The sequence below is a fragment of the Odontesthes bonariensis genome, chromosome 2 (assembly GCF_027942865.1).
Source record: "Odontesthes bonariensis isolate fOdoBon6 chromosome 2, fOdoBon6.hap1, whole genome shotgun sequence".
NCBI lineage: Eukaryota > Metazoa > Chordata > Actinopteri > Atheriniformes > Atherinopsidae > Odontesthes > Odontesthes bonariensis.
This window is the reverse complement of record NC_134507.1, coordinates 17568482-17589255: the sequence shown is the minus strand read 5'-3', so window position 1 is coordinate 17589255 and position 20774 is coordinate 17568482. Positions and strand designations below refer to the sequence as shown.

The 20774-nt window shown below is 38.6% G+C and overlaps 1 protein-coding gene across 1 annotated transcript in view; it reads right to left on the bottom strand.

Annotated features, from left to right (window-relative positions):
• Nucleotides 1-16198, bottom strand: part of LOC142394780 (protocadherin-15-like) — a 211494-nt gene extending 195296 nt beyond the window's left edge. Inside the window, exon 1 of the mRNA XM_075478392.1 lies at nucleotides 15849-16198. The gene's annotated coding sequence lies outside the window, so the exon portion shown is untranslated. The remainder of the gene's footprint in view (nucleotides 1-15848) is intronic.
• Between the last annotated feature and the right edge of the window lie 4576 nt (nucleotides 16199-20774).

Below are 20774 nucleotides of genomic sequence, written 5' to 3'. Positions count from 1 at the left end.
AATGGAGTAGGCTATCGATATTCTCTGAGGACTCAAGCCTACAGCAATCCTGAAAAAAGCTTGATCCAGGGAGACAAATTGTGTAGTATTTTTAACTGAAGAAAGTGATGAGAGATGAATGATTTACTTTTTATTTGCAGGAGTTGATATGCTCCATTTAGTCAAGTAAACAGGTAATTTGTTTGGAAGACAAGATGCGTATGGCTACACATAAACCTGCAGAGTGCCAAAAAGAAATCCTTCCCTTTCTTCACATTTAGAAATTCATTAATAAAGCCTGACAACAATGAAACAACAATGGAACAAGATAGTTATTATGAGGTGACATCATTTTGAATTATCGTGGCTATTTGTACTCTTTTGTTCTTATCCACAAGTGTGAAAGAGAACTTGAGCACATAGTATACTGAAAAGCACACATATACAAGTGAAATGCTTTCAAATGTACAACAGGAGAAAAAAAATACCACCACACATATACATATGAAAGGATCAAATGAAACCTATGAAAAGGCTTTTACACATGCTAGTCAAATGTTTTCATTGATCACAGACTGCAAACCTCTCACAAGTGAAATTATTTTGCATCCAGCTGAAAAGCTCTCACAGTGACTTTTGAAACCAATTACAAAGAGTAGTGAAAAGAACTGAAAACATTTCATAGATACAAGATGGGGGACAAAAATCAATTTAAACTAAAGGTATTTCAGTTCAAATGGAAGGTGGTTGAAAAAAAGAGGTCACGCCCCCAATGTCATATGGAACTACACTGATGTTTGTTCGTCAGTCTGCAAGCCTACATGAAGCAACAACGTTGCTTAACCAAAAATAAGGTTTGATATTCTGTGTCTACCATGAATCATCACGATTTAATGACACAGCGGTCATTACCAGATGCTCACCTCTCTTGGTTATATGGCATATTGTACATATCTTTTGTCCACAACATTAAAGCCTGTGTGTTATCTGCAGGACACAAATTATTTGCTTCAGTGTAACAGCATGAGTGGCTGGATACTTTGATTGGGTTTTCTGGGAAGGGATGGGACTTTCACCTTTCCTGTTATGTAAGCTTATCACGAAACTCACTAAAGGATTCTTTAAGTAGCAGGTCTCTTTTTTGACATTGGAATATGGTGGCGTAGAACGCTGCCTAACACGTCAGTCCAAGATCTCCAACAGGTGTAGAATATGGTTAAGATCAAGATCGACGTCAACCTAATACTGAAGTTAGCTATGCCATGCCAGCATGCCAGCAAAAGGCCCCCTACAGCACAAAGTAGCCGATTTATCGCCTGTCTGTGGCGAAGCATTCAGGTGTTTTTCTTGACCAGTTTGAATCCAGTCTGTATGTGCATGGCAACCCTAATTAAAGTGCCTTGCAGGCCTTTACAATCTATAAACAGTCTTGGATGAAAATAACTGAACTCTTTGTCAAATCTGATTACGGTTTGGGGGCGTCATCCCTCCAGAGAATGATAACCAAACAGTTTTTCCTAGTTTCTATAAATAAATAGTAATGTTGTTTTTTTTCTCCTTTTATTTCTGGGTTCCAATGCTCATCTTTTTTATATCTCTACTCTCGTATCACTCAAGCTCCACCCGCCAAATACCCCTTGAGCATTTTTTTGGGTTTCATCTAACCAAATGTAAGAATTGCATCCCCCTCCATTCATGTGATAATTTCCAATATGTGTGCGAACTCCTTTTGTTTTTCTCAGGTCTGAAATTACTTCACTATGTTGAAAAATGCTTATTTTCATCGTGGATTATGGAGGGACCACACTATGTGTGAAGTAGTTGGAAAAAAAGATTGGCAGACAGGCGAACAAATTAGGAGGCAAAGTCAGCATATTAAACTGAGCCCTTGATTTGATAAAGCTCTTTTGTGGCAAAGACAGAAGGTTATTACTCAGGTAATCAAAAGGAACATTTTTCTCGCTAAAGAATGAAACTAAACACAAGACACTGGCTTTAAACTGTCCAATTTCTTCTGTAAAATATGGAGTTACCAGCCTATGTGGCCCTTGATTGACTTTGTTAAAGTCTGTATACAATCACTTGGGGTTTTGGCTTAGGGCAGTGGTTCCCAAACTTTTTTGGCCTGAGTACCCCCTGAGCCTTCTTGTCACACCACGAGTACCCCCTCACACATACAACACGTGCGATGATTCTCCAAAAGTAGAGCAACACAGTGGTTATTACATGAAAATCATTTTATTTAGTATCCTTAACTTGAACATAAAATTCTCAGGCTTTCTCTCTCTTTTTTTTAACCTCAGTTGAATTCAACATAAGAATAAAAAACATTTTCTTGAAATATAAATAATTAACCAAAATAGCATAGAAACTAAATCAAAATAATCTTCCTTTGTTATCTAACTTAAACAAGTAACATTTCTATTCATTTCTCTCTCTTTTTAAGAATACATTAACAGGCCTAACTCATGTAACATTCATCACAAAACTGGAGTCCCCTTCATAAACAGTCCTCCATAAAAGTGTGACGCCTTAATAAATAATAAAAAATAAAATAAAAAAAACTCCCCGTGCGCCGCGTACCACTAGGGGTACGCGTACCCCAGTTTGGGAACCACTGGCTTAGGGCATGCAGGTTGGCAGCCAATGAGCACTAGGAACGCACTGACTCTAGAAACTTTTTCTCACCACGTCAGCTAGGACCCTGTCCAGCAGCTTCTTTCCAGATCTACATAAAGCAATACAGGCCATCCCAACAAAGCCTTATTTCTAAAAATCTATTTAAAAAACACTGACAACCAGCTTAGCAATAATTTAGTGAAAAAACATCCTAATATACTGCGAGTATAGTTATGCGTAGACTAACAAGGTTGAGCGAAATGATCAACTTCTTAGAAGGCAACATTGTCAAGCAATTACGAGTAGAGGAAACGTAACTAGTTGTGAACTTGGCATTGAACCTGCAAGACATTCAAACACTGTTCTGAAAGTGGAAACTTTTGCAGTGGGATGCAAGGTTACTCGGCCATTTGCTCCTCAGGCCTGCTTGCTGAATAAATGCTCTGTCAAACTCGAGAAAATTTCCAAAAGGCATCTTGCTGTGGATGTCGATAGAACGATGATTGTGCAAGCTCTTAGCCTTCAGATCGAAATGGACGTTTAGGTATATAAATAGCCCACCAGTGTGGGTTTTATCAGACCTGGCAGGAGAAACCACAAGGGAGGTTCAGGAGGCGAAGTATTAGACAAGAGCAGGGCATACTCTAGCAACAGATTTGATTTGATGTCCTTTTTAATGGATGTCTCCTCAGATAAAATATAGTAAGAACAGCCTATTTTTAATCTGGTAGGATACTATTGCTATGGATAAATAATTAATACCTATCCAATACCTAGATCCAATAGAAAAAGAATACCAGTCTAAAGCTCACAGAATATTTTAAATTGCAACCCTACTTCACTTTAATTACATTTAATAAGGTTAATCTGAAGTACAGTGAGCATGTTCCGTCTCTCTTTATCATCCACTCACAAAATGTTTTTTGGCTAGTAGACTGCTCTATCAACATAATGAGGTAATTCTTTCATATTAATCATGAGGTCTCAGACAACTGCCTGAGCCAGAATTTGAAAAAAAAAAGAAAAAGAAAGAAAAAAACCCAGATACTACTAAAAATATAAATAAAAGCCGAATAATAATAATACCCTTCAATGTAAAATTGCATTCAGCACACAGAGGCCTGTATCTGATGGCATGAGTATGTTACTCTAAAAATCGTACATACCTTTGAACATTAATGGTGCCCTTCCAGATGTTTAAGTTGCTAGTTCCACATCTGGAAGGGCTACCATCAAATTTAAGATGAGCTATAAATTCGGTTTATAAGATTTGCAAATGATTTTATTATGTCATCATTTACATTTTACACAGCATCCTATCCTTTTTGGAAGTGTGGTTGTCAATAAACTTTTACTGTAATGTCCATTTAACTAAGGGACTTGATATCATTTTAAATATCTTCAGTAGGGGCACGGTTTCACTTCAGGGTGGGGCACATATTATTCATTTAAAATGTACATACTCTTCAAAATGTATTGTACAATGTTTGCTTTCTGGAAAATATGGTCCCTGAATAATGGTGCATAATGCTAGTTATAAACATTTATCAAGCAAAGCTGCAAATCTGATTGTTGTGCGGTTCTTGTTCATACAAATAAGTTCATATTTTGCTTTTCCTTTTGTGAAATGACTGAAACAATCATTGCAAGCGGCATCTCTCATCCCAGTGGCAAGAAAAAGTGTTTATCCAGTCATATTTGAAAAAAAAAAAAATAATCACTTTTTTCACTGGACCAAAAAGTCATTTTCTGTATTGAATATACCACCCCTCACTGGGGAAGTAATGGGCCTGGACCATGTGCATTTTCACACTTTATGTCTAACAAGAGTGGCATATCCCATAAAGAGGAAAAACAACAAATTTCTCATCCTCTGGAGTGTGAAACAAAACAGAGGCGCTGATGTCAATGGCATGAGAAGATTGTAGAGAAAATGGATTTTCATTGAGCTAAGTGCAGGAAGATTAGGACTTTTATTTTTCAATTTAATTGAGGCTCTCACATTAACATCAAACACAGAGAATAATTCACGCTTTTTTTCTGGTGTTCATTTTCCCAAACCTTATCCACTTCATTAAAGGCCCATCCCTCCTCATTCCCTTAAACCTGTCATGTTCAAACAGTGTTCTCGTCTCCTGGAATAATTAAATATTTTATATAAAATGTCAAAATAAAGGAAAAGCACCATGAACTAAAGACCACACAGTTATATCAAGGACAGAAAATTGCAATGAGGTACTCCTTTCCTAGGTGCATCTTTTGCCTGAACCACAAGCTTTGCAGGAGCCTATTGAGGTGCTTTCTATGACCAAAACAGGAACCAAACAAATCTTCATCTCTGATTGAACTAAGTGTCTTTTTATTTCTTGGAATAATGAAAAAAGATAATGAAAGATCGCTATTCTGATGTCCAGTGTACCAGTGTATTCTATTTCAATCGCAACAAACGTTTCTGATGCAACAACAGGCTCCTGCAAGATAACTCCTCAGGACAGTTAATGATCAGCACCTTGACTGCTGGGCATGTCTCTTTTGAATAATAATGAATACTAAAGCCTGATTTATACTCGGAAACCAGGTCGTCTGCGTGTGTGTCGCAGTTAACGCAGACACTACGCAGACACTACGCAGACACTACGCAGACACTACGCAGACACTACGCAGACACTACGCAGACACTACGCAGACACTCCGGTGCACCTCCTCAAAATTGTAACTCACCGCAGACAGTGCCGCAGACATCGCCGCAGGGAGGAGAGAAAGGAGGCCTCTGATTGGTCAACTCTACATCCGCTCTACACTATGCGTATTTCCGGTTTGCTAACCGGCTGACGCTAACCGTTACGATTCTTTCGCCTCTCTGCCAGCTCCAGTAGTAGCAATATTTCTTCTATTTCTAGATCGATCAGCTGCATCTCAATCAAAGTGCGCATTCGTCCAGTCGCCATTGTTGTTGAATGACCTCCGTAACCGTAACACCCACAATCCTAGCTTGTTCGTGATTGTCCCTCTTGCGTTGTGGCGTGGGATTAACATAGCGCATACAGCGCTTCAAGGCATAAATCAAAAATAACTGCGTCGTGTCTGCGACAAGCTCACTGCGACACACTGCTGCGAAGTATACACGAGTCTTAACACTAATACACGAAAAGAAGGGAAGGAATCATGGATTATAATTGAGATTAACTATCTGTCAGGCATACATGTTTTTTTTTCAAGAATGCTCACCGTTTTGTCAGTTTACTCAGATATGTAATCACTAATATTCTCATTGTAGACTGGAACCTCACATTTTATCTCAAGTCCACAATTTGTGCAACAAACCATACAAACTTGATGTATTCAGCCTCACTGATTAAAAAACAGGACAATGACCAGTGACCTTTCAGTGTTTTTTTTTTTTTTAGAATCGCAAACTTTTGCGGTGCAAAATCTGATTTAAAAAATCACAATCCCAAATATGTGTTAATAAACATCATGAAAAATGAAGGGATTCTTGAAAACCTAATATTGTTAAGTTATCAGCTTTTGAATCAGGGGAGAGAGCCGGATGTTTCCCCATCACGTCTTGAGGGTGACCAGTTTATGCAAAGCAACTGACGCACCTTACTCAATTTGACTAACAAATGAGGCCCCAGACCATTTTCAATTAAGTCAAGCTCTGCTTCATTTGACCTGATTATCAGCAGATGTCAAAACAGTAATCTCCCGTTTTTTCTTTTTGATGAATGGGTTTATTATTTTTTGCCTCACCAGTCACAGAAACACTGAATGATATTCAGTCTTCGACTTTGTTACAGCACCTGGTAGAACATCTAATAATAGTCAAAAGCCCTATTTTCATTCTGAAAAAGGGTCTATAATTTAAGAAACTAATGAGGCTACAGGAAATGGGCTTCCAGTGGAGTTTCCTGAAATGAAGAAGGTTTATTCATTGTCCACCAAAAGTGAAAATATGTACTTAGAGCAGAGTAGGGCAACAACAGATTCATGCCTAATGTGTTTTATACATTTAATCTCTCCTAGACATTGTGAATATTTGCATAACAGAAACATAATTTAGTCACTGTGATGAATTTGCCTCTTCTAGTAAAGTGCAACATACTTTTACACTCCAGTGGACAAATGTGTGCACAAGGATGTTTGCCGTCTTTTGAAGTGAAGCTCAACTCTTACACTTAAAGAGATACTTTTGTATATTTTCCCAACATAATCAACGAAAAGACAAAATGCGTGTGGTTTTGAGTGCCCACAATCAAAGAGATAAAAATCCTGTGATGACTTTAAAATGTTTAATTAAGTTAAACTTGAGTTAAAACGTGTGCTAAGAAGTCCTTTGCTGCATCCAGCTCCCAGCTGGATATTGTTTTCATGCAGAGAAACATACTGAGCCTTTCCAGCTGTGATCTTATGAGACTACCCCCTCTAAAAAAAAAAGAATGATAGGACAAATAATTTGTTCAAACAGCTAAAAACAGTCTACTTTCAGTATCAAGGCTGTAAAAAGAAAGCGTTTTCTTTTTCTCAGAAACCTCTGACAGCCGTCACGCTTGATAATTAAGTTTTTGCAAAACACAAGCATAGCATCTACTACACTGACATTCACTCACCAATTTTTAGCGAAATGTAACTGTCACTCACCCGCACACAGACAGTCTGAAAACATATTTCTGTTTCCATGTGTCGCTGAGGTTTTGAATTTTTCCTTATTTTCATATATGTGTGAAGCGGCAGATATAACTTGCTGCTCAGAAAAACAACCCATTCTCATTCCCAACTGATCACATACAGACGCTTGGTCACAACCCCTTTTTTGGCAGTTTTCAACACACAAGTGGCAACGGGACGTGTCACAATGGTGACCCAGAAAATGGAAGAGAAACAGGCTTTGTGCAGGAGGTACTATCCAACGTGTGGGCATATTTCAAACCAAACAGTATTGTTTGTCTTAACGAACAAACCTATTTAACCTAACCTTAACCTAAACATAATTAGCCAGCAGAGGAATATGAAATATGTTAAACTAAAACAAAATAAAACTACAGTCAATTCAGTCATGAAACTGGAAACCAGGTTTACTGATTGGAAGCCTTTAACTTCTTCTTCCACCACCCTTCCAACCTCCTGTGTTAGACTTTTTAATTGTTAAGAGACATATTATGCACTTCTTTTTCAAAAGTTGCCACAATTTGCTGAGGTCTAAATGCAATGTCTGCGCAATATTTTGGCAACCTCTTCAGAGAAACTGCTCTTAACGAGGCTGCTTCCACGTGCTATGTCCCTTTTGAGATTGGCGGTACAGCTTTGCGCTACCGAGAGGACCTTAATCTGAGCATAAAATTACTTTAATTCACTGCCAAAGTACATTATCGTGTATGAGAGAGCACAGGAGCTCATCCTATCAGCCTACCACACACTAAACCGATAAAAAGATACCGATACGTGACAGATGACTATCGGAGGTGGCATTCCTGACGAGATAACACAGTTTTCTCTGAGGTCATTCAAGCCGTGACCTGTAAATATAATCTACAGTGTGCAAGTTGGCAAAATTAAAAGAGCGTAAATTATCCAACTGTTATGCTAACATGCTGATTTTCCTAAAAGCCAAAGAATCATATAGAAAATTTTACACATTACATTACATTACATTTTCTATTACAAAATGTATATAGAAAATACATTTTTCTGCAGTTTGGCTATTGTGAGTTGGTACTGATCTCTTTTTTTAAGGCATTACCTTGACATGAGTTAAGTATTGTCCTGAATCAAGGTAGGCCCAGATTGGTGTAAAAAAAAAAAAAAGCAAAACAGTAAGCGGCTGGCACAGACAAAAAAGGTTTTTACAAACTGTTGCTTGAGCATCATCCTCAAAAATAAAGTCTGTCCTCTGGCTTTCTACTCTGTGAGACTGGGGGTTGATATAACAGTGGGTGCTGTTCCATGCTACTGACACCACAGCAGTTCATGTGTGAAGCCGGCTTCTAACTCGACAGTGACAGCTGCGCAAGCTGCGAATCTGAACAGATCACTATAACACATTTTTAGACCTTGGTGGACCGAAGTGATAGGCTTCAAATGTGACTTTGGTAGCCTTCACTATTCCCAAACATTAGTTCAAAAACGCAATTTCTTTCCTCAAAAGTCATCAGCCGGCGAGATCCAGATTTTGATCAGAACCCTCAATGGACATTAAAGGGACTTGAGTGCATCAAAATTTAATGTCCCATGGACACTTCCTAAGTACCAGTATGTGTCAAGTTGAGTGTGAGAATATGCTTGTGTTAGATACTTTAGCTTTGACGAATAACACAAAAGCAGTTGTGTGACTAAAGCAACGGCACTTAGAGAATGCATCCACAGGCAAGGACAATAAAGTATTTAGCTATTTTCATCAACTTTACCCCAGTTCACACCAAAATGCAACGGACTCTTTCTTTGCCCATGCAGTTTTACAGTTGTAAAAAAAAAAAAGTGAATTTGTGTCTACATGTATTCTATAGCGCTAATACTGATATCAAATCCAACATTGCATAACCCTGAGACCTGCATCACTGCAGCTCTCCATCTACCTGTTCCCAATATCAAGCCATTTCTAACACCTAAATGACATCGTCTTCAGGTTGTAGTCCTCAGAAACCTTCAATGGCTGCTTTAGAATACAGTTTGACATCCTCCTCTCGAAATAAACAAAATCTTTATATGGAACTGCTCCACTCTATTTCACTCATGATTTGTCTATACGGTTTAAACATAGCTTATCAGCCTGACACCTGATATCAGATTCATGTATTTTTTAAATATGTACACTTAAATTAATCTATATTTGTTTCATCATTCTGTTGTTGTGTTGTTGGTGGTGTGAACTAGTGCTGTGGCAATGCAGTGATCACGCACTGCTCATTTTTTCACAAGTTTTTCAAAGCACTTCAGGGGTATAAATGTTCTCTCTGCTCTCTGCTGACCTTAACTGGATGTTTTATATGCAGGGCAGGTTTTTGTTGATTCCATCTGGGTGGAGGGGCAACAGTCAAATCAAAAGACAAGACCACGCTTTGACTGTTCGGTTAAAACTCTGGAAGGCAAATACAAACAAAGGCTCACTTTTAACGACCGTGGCAGACAATTCAACAGAGTTGAAAAAGTGGCATAAATGTAAGGTCTCATTGCATTTATCAATGCATTATGGAGGAAAAACACTGAAGTCATCTCAATATTCTTGGCCAATTTCCTCAATGTCATCACTGAATACTAAAAAACAAATCTTCTGATTAGTTTAATTTGGTTTTATTATGAAACTGTCTCGCTGTACTCAAGGAAAATGTATCCTCCTTCTACCCTTGTAATATTGACAACTGGCTACATGTTATGGGATGTCAAATATGAAGTTGGGACCAGAATCAGAGCTTTTTAAATTATGCAGCTGAGCCTGTTAAGCGGGTCAACCCGGCACAAGGCCATAAATTACTCCTCAACTACTTGTAATGCTACCTTGAGCGAGATGTGTGATTATTTTTTAGCAATAACATAACATGCACTGGGGTGGGAAAGTACCTCTCAGCTTTAGGTTATCTATGGTTGAGTATGACCACCTGCCATGCCACCCTGTAATGAAATCTCACGCTACCGCAGCGTGAGATTTTTTTTCCAGTCTTCATCCAAAACAGGCACCAGACCTTACAGAAAATGGGAGGTGAACTGCCATGCATGCATTGGGGGCCTGGTTTTAAGGTAGTACAAATACTTCATGTCAAGACTGGACGACTGGTGTTGTCTTGAATTTATTCATTTCATTAGAGCCTCATTATGACATTTGGACTGTACTGAGCTCTCCAAGGAAGGATTTTTAAGTACAAATCTACATCATCAGTGCTTAAAGTGTCAGCACAAGCATTCGATGAATGTTTCCTTGAGCTTAATGTATCTCAATGAGCAGATTCATATATTCAATAGAAGTACCAAAGGCTGCTAAACCGGTCAAAAGCAGCTGCATGTGTGTGCACTTGTACTTGTGCGTTTGTGTATAGTGACAAAAACATTAGTATGTTTTTTTTTTTTTTTTTAAATCAGTACCTCCCATGAAAAAGGACTTATGTTCTCTTTTCTGTAACAAAACTGCTCTAAACCCAGCACCAACAGGACAAATACAAATTTAGCTATAATAAGGTTACTGTACTGAAGACTGAGCCAGATACCTTATTCAAGAATTGGAGGAGATCAAACAGAGCTAACAGGAAATTACATTTAGGACCAACAGTGTGTCTGCCAGCAAATTTGTCATAGGTACTTTATTCTATGATTATACATCATGTTAATTTTGTGTTTACACCGCGTTTCCAAAAATCTAAATGTCCCAAAAAAAAAAAAAAAGTGGAGGCTTGAAAATAGACCAAACATATTCAAAACGTGTCAATCAAAATTACACTGTGCCTTTGACAGTTAAATTTCCAGCGTGACAAAATGTATGCTCCTGTAGTTTGAAAACTGAAAATCTTAACCTTAAGCTTTGGAAGAGTGATCTAGTTAAAACTGCTTTAATCACAAAAAAACATGCAACAGCAGAGCCACAGAGGGCTTATACAGCCAACCCGCTTGTTTGAGATACAGAACATATACAGCCACAGTGTGTGTGATAAACTGTCTTACTGGAGTGTGAAATTAAAACATGACCACAGTGTTTTCTGCCCACACCTACAAATGACATGGCTGCTGTTTAGTAAAGCTAATACCAGAGCATGGAACTTCCCATCCCTTCTTTCTATTGGCATTTTGCAAAGAAAAATTAATTCTGGAGATCCCACAAATATTGATTCATGTTAATATAATTCCAGGCAGCAAACATTTGGACACAAATATTTATGCAAAATGACAAAAATTACTTAAGAAAAGAAGAAAGGTTTCTTGGAGCATCAGTCTCCTCTAAATGTAGCTAGTATTACCATTAAGTAGTTAGTTAATTCAATTAATTACTGGTAACTTATTCTGTTTCCCCAGTTGGATTTTGCTCATTAGATGGACTTCAATCGAGAGGCAAGTAAAAGGAAAATGTCTTTACCCTTTGATTGCTGAATCAAAGGGTGAAGACACTGATATCAGCAGCATAGTAACCATCCAATTTGAGCTTCTGCAGTAGATGTTATTGGCAAGTCTGCATTGCAATAACACTGTTAGTACAATGGCCAATTCAGCAAAGAGTAGGAACTACTACGCAGCTTCTTTATTACTCACAGACACATCAGATGAGTGTTTAATGGAAGAAAGGTTGCCCATGGCAGGCACTCGCAAAGTTTCAGAACATGCACACAGGGGAGCTAAGCAGAACCAACTTCTTTTACTCTGGTCACCATTACACTTCTTAAGGACAGAGAGGGGTAATTAATTTTGTCGTTGCATTCTGAAGAAAGCAGTGAATCCAGTCAAATGCTTAGAACTCCTAAATATACCTAACACCTAAAGCTTCCTTCTGTCCACAAGACACTGCTTCCTGTCAAAGCTACTGTTGTTGTAAGAGTGTAAAAGCACAAGGCCTGAAGGGAAAATTGTCCATCACCATCCAGTCTGATCCTTTTTTTAGGTTACCTCCCTGTGCTTCAGGATACAATGAGAGCTATTTGTTCTCAATTCTAAATAACAATGCGATTCGCAGCAATTCCAATGAATTGTTTCCCAAAACCTTCAATTAAGGCAGAATACACGTGCAACGCATTTCTGTGCATGACTTTTCATATTCAAATCAAGTTCCCTTTCCATTAATTTAGACTACTGGCGTTGCCACTTTGAAATAGTCTGTGTTGTGTATGCAATCATTCTCTCCCTTCATGCTTCAGTGGAGACCTGGACACAGATTTCAAATACAGCTGCCGGCCAAGAGGTTTCGTCAAGCTCTGCAATGACCTAATGCAGCTACAAGCTCTCGGTTATAAATTTACAACATATTAAGCCTGAGCTGATGAAATGTTGTTCTCTCCATTGTAAGGTCACAACACCCCATGGGGGCATCCAAAATAAAAAAGAAGAATTAGGCCTCCCGTAAACCTGAATTTTTCATAAACTCTTCAGAAGTTTTAAATCAATCTAATTGTGAATTGTATTATCTGCTTTGAGTCAGTACATCTGGAGCTCTTTGTTTTAGTATGAAGGGACATCTTGCGGATTTGTCGTAAAAAGAAACAAACAAAAACGACAAAAAACATTGATTCTTACAATTAAACATGTTTCTATTGGTTTGAGAACATTACACGGTTAAACAGCTTGCTTCTGTCAAAAAGAGACAGTTTGTGGTGTTGAGTCATTTTTCATGAACACCAAAGACTAATTCTTTCATCACTGGAAAGCACACGAGGATCAAGGTATTTTACAGTTGTAAATATAGAGAAATTAATCAAAGGAGACCTTTGCCTGTTTGCTTACAACAGGGCCATTTACATCAGGTGACACCAAGGAGAGTTCTATATCCTGCATCTTCACAGCAAAATTAAGTTTCAGGTCTTTTTTTTTACCAGATCTGAATCACCCTACATTCTAGTGTGAGATTTTGATAGAAACAAAAAATTCTTCACAGGGTAAAAATAATTGGGGCGATAAAGCACACAAATAAAAAGTGCTCTTATTTCCAACTGATAGCCTCAGACTGCGATAAGTGTCTGTCAACATTATGGAGAGGATGCCAACGAAGACGGACATTTTTGTTTGTGCATCGCCTCTTCTGGAATCGGTTGCATCATCCTTTTCAGTGTCTCTGCTGTTTGCTCAGCGTGTTGTGTGAGGTTTAGGCGATAAGTCACTTCAAATTCTAATAAGGTCTGACTGATTAGAATTGGTGTGTGTGAGCCCATGTGTCAGAACCTAATATTCATTTTCTTTTTTCTTTTTTTATAACTATTTGGATGTGGCCTTTGAATTTAAGAGGCATCACCATTTGTTGGAGAGTTTGCAGAAGATAATAGAAATTATAGAAAGGATGAGGTAAGACGGTAAACATATGACAGATGTGAGAATGAACATTAGTTAATTCAACTTCATTTTAATGTTGTCAGACACTTATAGTGACAATATGAATATACAAATACAGACACTTTAGTCAGCTTTGATGACATTTGGAGGGTCTTGTTTTGTGTAGATTTCCCTGAAGTTGCAAATGAATTAACAATGACTTTTACAGCAAGTGTTCAGCAAATTTAGCAGGCGCAATGGTTTAATAGTGTGGGAAAAAAGATCAATATTGAGCTGAGAGTGAAAAACTCTCACCATGTTACACTTAAGTTGTTGACCTCAGGCACTCTTCAAAGTCTGCCTTTATTAGTTTATTCTGCAGATGTTTTGACATGTTGTTGTTCTTTTCTGCTTATTTGCTTACAGTCTTGATCATTTCTACCTGGCACAGAGCACCCATAGCCATCAGTTCTTACTTCTTTCTTAAGGAGAACTCCTCTCTGTTACTTCTTTATTTCCAAAAGCAATGGAGGATCTGTATTTCTCACCGGCCCTGGTCAGAATACTGCAGACCATTGCAATTTCACGCAGCCATGACAGATAAATTTCTCTGCTTGGCTGGCCGTGAATTGTGGCTGCGTGGCCACACAGAGTGGCACTGTTGCTCCTGACGTCAGAGAGACTGAACCCTTTGAAAGCTGAAATCCATCTTTCTTGCTTTGAGTCTTGTTTTTGTGCCACATGGGGCAAATAAACTCAAAGAGCTGTGAGGGATTTTAGTTTGTCTGGTTTGGTTACATAAATGAAACAGATGACTACTTGTGGTTTTAAGAAGGTAAAGGAGTATGAATTCAATTGACAAAGACACCTGCAATCAAGCGCATGTCATAAAAAATACAGATTACACCAGCTAGAACTTGATGAATGATAGAGAGATTTTCTATTCCTTTTCCGTTATTTGGGGGCATCTGCATGCAACTCTCAAATGGTATGCAAACACACACACTGTATCTTTAACCTTTGCTGTGGGGACATATTTATGAACGTCAATAAATTAACCTTTAGTTTCTTTTTCAAGCTGGCATCAACCCTTTTCCAAACACCTCAATCATCAGATGCTATTCCACTGAGTGAGCCATGACAATGGGCTGCCTATGGAGCAGGACACAGGCAGAATATCAATTGAGTCAAGCTGGCCAAAACCACGTTACTCTTCATCTCTCATTTCCTAAATGTTTGCTTCTGGATAGCTCAAGCCCAGCACTAGACTGATAAAGACATCCTGAAGTAACTATTTCAAAATATCCCTAGGACACTTCTAAAGCATTATCCAGACCTTCAGCTTGCGGAAACTGTAGCACACCAAAGGTGACATAACAGAAAGGAGAAAAGAGACGAGGAAACAAGACGAGAGGAACTGCATCCTTCAAATACTGGACAATGGGACCATGTGACTCTTCTTGATGCTCACAGTAAGTAGCACTATCTGAATCTGGCCAGAAAAATATATATGGACTCAGTGTGACACAAATAATGTCTTGTGTCACACTGAGTCCATAAATGTGTGCTTTGGGAGCTCTAAAACTTAAAATAGCATGATCATCATGAATATGGAGGGGGGTTTGAATTCATGTAATGAAGTTCTAGAATAAATAAATAACTATAGCTTTAGTGCTATACAGCTGTAAACAGTACAAGGCATCTATATGGTGTAAGCTCTCTGTGTACACGGTTGAGGCACAACCTCTGTTGACAAAGCATGAACGCCTTTTTTTATGTTCTTTTTTTTCCCCCTAATGTTTTCCTTAAATTCTTCTGGGGTGAATTTGTGGTGGGGCGGGGGCTAAATATAAAAGCACGACCCAATTTTTTTGAGTGTAGGAGAAATCTCTCGATGTTTGGTGCCCAAATCAGGAACGGTTGAGGTATTTCATGAGAGCTTCAGTGTCAGTAAACATACAATAATGAAAATCACGCATCCCTCATCTATTACCGAACTAAATTACATTAACCCTCGTGCGCGCCGAGAGCGTGATCACACAATGATTGAGAGTCCTGACGCGTTAAGCTTTTCTTGATAAAGTTGTGCGGTGTGCACTATAAGAGACAAACCATCACTAACTCTTTGTCTTATTCATAGTAGCCTATAAGTCAAAACAGGATGAAATTGCACCTGCGCGTAAAGGCTCTAATGGAAGACACAGATATCCAAAGATGAATTAAGTATTCCGAGTGAATTTTGCTCGCTGGGTCAACTTCACATAATTAATCCAGACATCTTTAAGAAAACTAAAGATGGTCCAAAATGATTTCCTTACCTCATGGGCGCAACCGCTGTATTCCAAATGTATCAAAGGTCATTGCGCAAATATTCAGAGGACACGATGTGGGAGTGATAAGAAATAGGTTAGACTGCACAATGCCTAATCCTGTTTTTGTCCTTGAGACGTTGTTAACTCTCTCTAATCTTCAAAGCGAGGGGATCGGAGCTTGGGTGACCACAGACTAGGTCCATGATCTCCCCACTTTATCTGGCTCACTTTCTCTCGAGCTGATGACAAAGTTGCCCATGTTTATTTCACCAACACAGGGAGCCCTGCACACAAATGTCAGCGTTTTCCAAAGCGAAGAAAAAGTGGGGGAGATGGGCGCAGTCCTCAGCGATGTGACCTGATCACCATTCCCGGCATGTTGCAAGTCCAACCACCCGCTGTTAAGATTCACACATAATCTACTAGCGCGATGTGGAGACTGCCAAAGGCACAAAACAATTCTCGGGGAGGATAAATCGATGATCACTGCCAGTTCTCTCCCACTTCCTGATTTCTTGCGCTTTGGCGCCACCCAAAGTTGTGCTGGAGCTGGTTTATCCACAGTCAGGCATTCCCAGATGCCGTTGAGTCCTGACCACTCTAAAGAAAGTTGAGCCATGTGCCTTGATTCGTTGAGATGGCGATTTTGTGGTACGCTTCCATTAAAGTGCATTTGTCTTTTAAACTCCCTCATTTGGCTTCAGAATTTGACACTTGATTTGTCACATCGATTTCTTTTTTTCTTCTGAGCGTTTGAGAATTGAATAAAGTGGAACTAATTAATATCTTTCAGCAGCCCCACTGCATCCCCTCAAAACAGCTAATGGTGTCAATTTATATTTTTGAGAAAAACACCCCAGATTGTGGGTTATTGCAAGTCTCTCGTTCTTACTCGTTCTTGTATCATTCTGCTGCTGGTAATTCTAACCTATTATTTCACACTGTAATCATGCTGCCCACAACTGTTTGCTCTGCCTCCATATTTACCCCAACCATTCATCAGGAACTGGCACCACAGCCGCCTTCAGCCATCTCCTCACTTCACACCCTCTCAATTTCCTTTCCTATTTTCCAATTTGCACTTCAGCTTACGAGCACACTCCAGTTTTCCTGACAAGTTGCTCACTTCTGTTTCCCCTTGCCCTTCATTCTTTGTGTCTTTGCATCATTCAGCCAATCATCGCATGTTCACTCACCATTAGAGCAACCAACACAATCTGTGCTTTATCTTGCAAGCGTTTGAATGCCTGTTGATAAGATAGTCACATCCGTCATATATCAGAGGTCCTTATGAATGATTATATAATTTTCATCAGTTGTGTCACTGTTAAAGCAACATTTACAATCGTGTTTGTTATGACACTTTGATGCTTGCTGAGAAAAAACACAACTTGCCACAACATAGCAGAGTTAAACTGTCTTCTTGAAAATATATCAAACTGCCAAGGTCAACGTGTTAACATAACATCAAACTGTCAGTGACAGTGTCAAAGTCTTGACAATTTTTTCATAAATATTTCCTTGTCTTGAGGTACATTGGTACAGATTTAGTTTTCCATTTTTCTTAGTGTATACATACAGCATTATGCCACAACTGGAGAGAGATTCCTCCAACGCTTTCCCTAGCTGGCTCCACTGAAGTTCTTCTAATCATAAACCTGCCAAGAATTACTTGAAAGGGCCAACTTTTTCAAACAACTGTTTTGCATAGCAAACCATCTGACATATCAGGTTACTGTTCTACAGCATCAAACGTTCACGCTACACCAGCTACTTCAACCTCAAAGTGTCCAAAAACAAAATCACACTCAAGATTCGGACTCATATTTTCCAGTGAGTTTAAAAATACAGCCATCACTTGGAGGAACAAAAGACAACATCGTATAACTATTAATATCATATTCATACTTTTAAAAAAGAACAAAGTTTACCTCTATATTTGCTAAATTTGAGATGAATTAACCAAAAGAACAGTGGAGGGTTAAATATGCCATTGGAGTTTCAAGGTACAGTTCAGGTGTGCAACACCAAAGGGCAAACAGTGAATTCCAGCATCCTTTAACCCACCTCCTTTACTCTTACTGTCAACAAGTCCAACAGCCCCATGTATCTACTTTGAAAATCTACATCTCACGAAATGTGCTGGTGGTCTCATGAATATTTGTTCCATGTCATATTCACAATGGTACTACGTCAGTCTTACACTCAAAATGCCAAATAATGTTATACCAAACGTTTCGATACTTCTTTCTTTTCCCTTTTTAACTAATATGTTTTGGAAATTTGCTGAAGATGCATTACCTCTGTTTTGCCTTCTCGGGAATTTCATTGTTAAATCTTGAATCTTGAATAGGTGCCGTTTCTTGTGTGCTTCATGGTCATAAATTGTTTTCAACTACATTATTCCAGAATAGAGGAACTGCCCTAGAGGCAGGCGGTATGGGTGCAGTAGCTTTGGACATACTGTTTCTTTCTTTGAATTTTCTTGACATTTTTTACGCACCGTTTTTTTTTTCTGAGAAAAAAAATCCATCAATCCCTATATCCGCTTAATCTGTTGGTTGGGTCACAGGGGGGCTGGAGTCTATCCCAGCAGTCATCAGGCGAGAGGCAGGGTACACCCTGGACAGGTTGCCAGTCCATCACAGGGCCACACAGAGACAAATGAGACAAACAACCACACTCACTCCTAGGGACAATTTAGAGACACCAATTAACCTAACATTCATGTTTTTGGACAGTGGGAGGAAGCCAGAGTACCTGGAGAGTACCCACACATACACAAGGAGAACATGTAAACTCCACACAGAAAGGCCCACGCTGGGAGTTGAACCTGGAACCCTTTTGCTGTGAGGTGATGGTGCTAACCACCACACCACCGTGCAGCCCCTGAGAAAAAAAACTGATTTTCTTAAAACATTTTTGATGCTGGGTGTGGATCCTATCCTGCTTGAAGGACTTCTGCTGGTAACTCTTTAAACAGCTTTTCTGAGCTTTTCAAAGCCCAAGCAATGCCTGGAATAAGACCCCAAATCAATATGAGATTAAGAGAAGACGTCTAGGATGCAGAGCAGGAGCAAAATGGAGAAAAAGGTGAAAGAGGGTTAAACCGTTTCTTCCTTTGATAACCATGGGAAGCAAGAGATCACCGACAGATAAAATGGACAAGATTTGACCCCTGATGAGGACACAGCAGAAATATCAGAAATGCAATATTATTTTTTTCATTGAGATCTGGCTGCTAAGTCTAAGTTGATTTGTTTCTCTTTATATTCTTTTCTGTATTTTTAATGCTTCTTCCACTCCCTGCTGCAATGCTTTTATTTTATGTAAAGCACTTTGAATTGTTTGCACATGAAATGTGCAATACAAATAAATTTGATTTGATTTGATTTGATTTGATGCCGAGCTTGAAAAAAAACAACACGGTGAACAGATCACGCCTTCTTCTCTGCCACACTTCAACTTTCTACATCTTTGTCAGCTGATTTATGTTTTATTTGATATAACTATAACAACAACAATAGCTATAGCAATAGCATATCTTTTATGATAATAAATACTGCGGCAACATTATTTCCTTTCTGAGATCAATAAAGTATCATTGAATTTAACTGAACTGAATTGAATAAAAGTACCAGTTGGAGGTACAGTTTGTGGCAAAGGACAGAAAAAAAGATAGAACATTTCTCTCCCAAATCCAGTACCAATAATAAAGCATTTACTATGTGGTTGCCTATGAAGAAGACATTTTCCAATAGCTCTCTTGGCATCCTGTGCATAAAAAAGTATTTGTCAACAAGCTGTTGCATCTAAGTGCCAAGTTGTAGAGAAAGAAGGAGACAAGGGTTCAATCCAATGCCACACTCCTATATCTTAAAGAACAATTTACAGCGCCTCATACATAAGATCCTCTAGAGGATACTGTGCATTTCATGGTGTTACATTTTCATGGTTGACAGTGTGCTATCTATCCATTGCTGGGATTGGAAATATAAGTTGTGCTTTGCCTCTATCTTCATGGTAAATCCTCCTCAACAGAAGGAAATTAGGCTCGGCATCAAGCCTTTTTGATGTGAATTTGCTTTCAAGACTGTATAGTACAAAACGCCTACATCGTCTTTCCCGAGTGCATCCCACACCAGCCCAATGTCAGCTCTGATCTTAAAATTCCAAACCATGTATGAAATCCATCTGCATTTATTTTTTTCCTCAATTCTGGGAAAGTGAATATCAGATTTAGACCTAGGAACTAAATAAAGCCTGAGACATGGTGGCAGTTAAATATTACCCGCCACCATTGATGCTGGGTAAAAATTTCTAAGTGGATTGCTGAAGGCATGAAGTATTTTGGAATCACCCATAAAATGCCTGTACTGAATTTAATTGCAAAGTTACAAAAGATTAAACATTATTTGTTGAAGCGGGGGAAGATTTACTCTACTCTGAACTTTTCAAAGGACACTTTATGTATACAGATTACTACAGTTCCAAATTATATATTACTGATGCTGCCAGTCAAAATACTAACTTCACCATAGCATATACATGAGAACAGATCCATAACATCAATGACTGAATGGCCTGTAATTGAAAATATACTAAATTGGAAAAATATTAGGTACTGAGAAAACAGAGTAAATTGAGACGAAGATGTGCCCATGACATCATTTACAAAAATAAGCAGCACTATTGCACAGTCCTGTTGTATGCACTAACAAAACAAAAGTCTATCTATATCAGAATCAGTAGCGTTCAAATACACACAACGGTAGGCTTGCATAAACATAGTGACTTCATGTCGCAGGAAGAGTTAACTTGCTGTTTCAACCATGAGAGCAGATAGATTTTATGGAAACATCCACAAAGGAAAAACTGAAACCACCAGATTTAGTTTGACGATGTAGAACCACTTATTTTTCACATCATAAA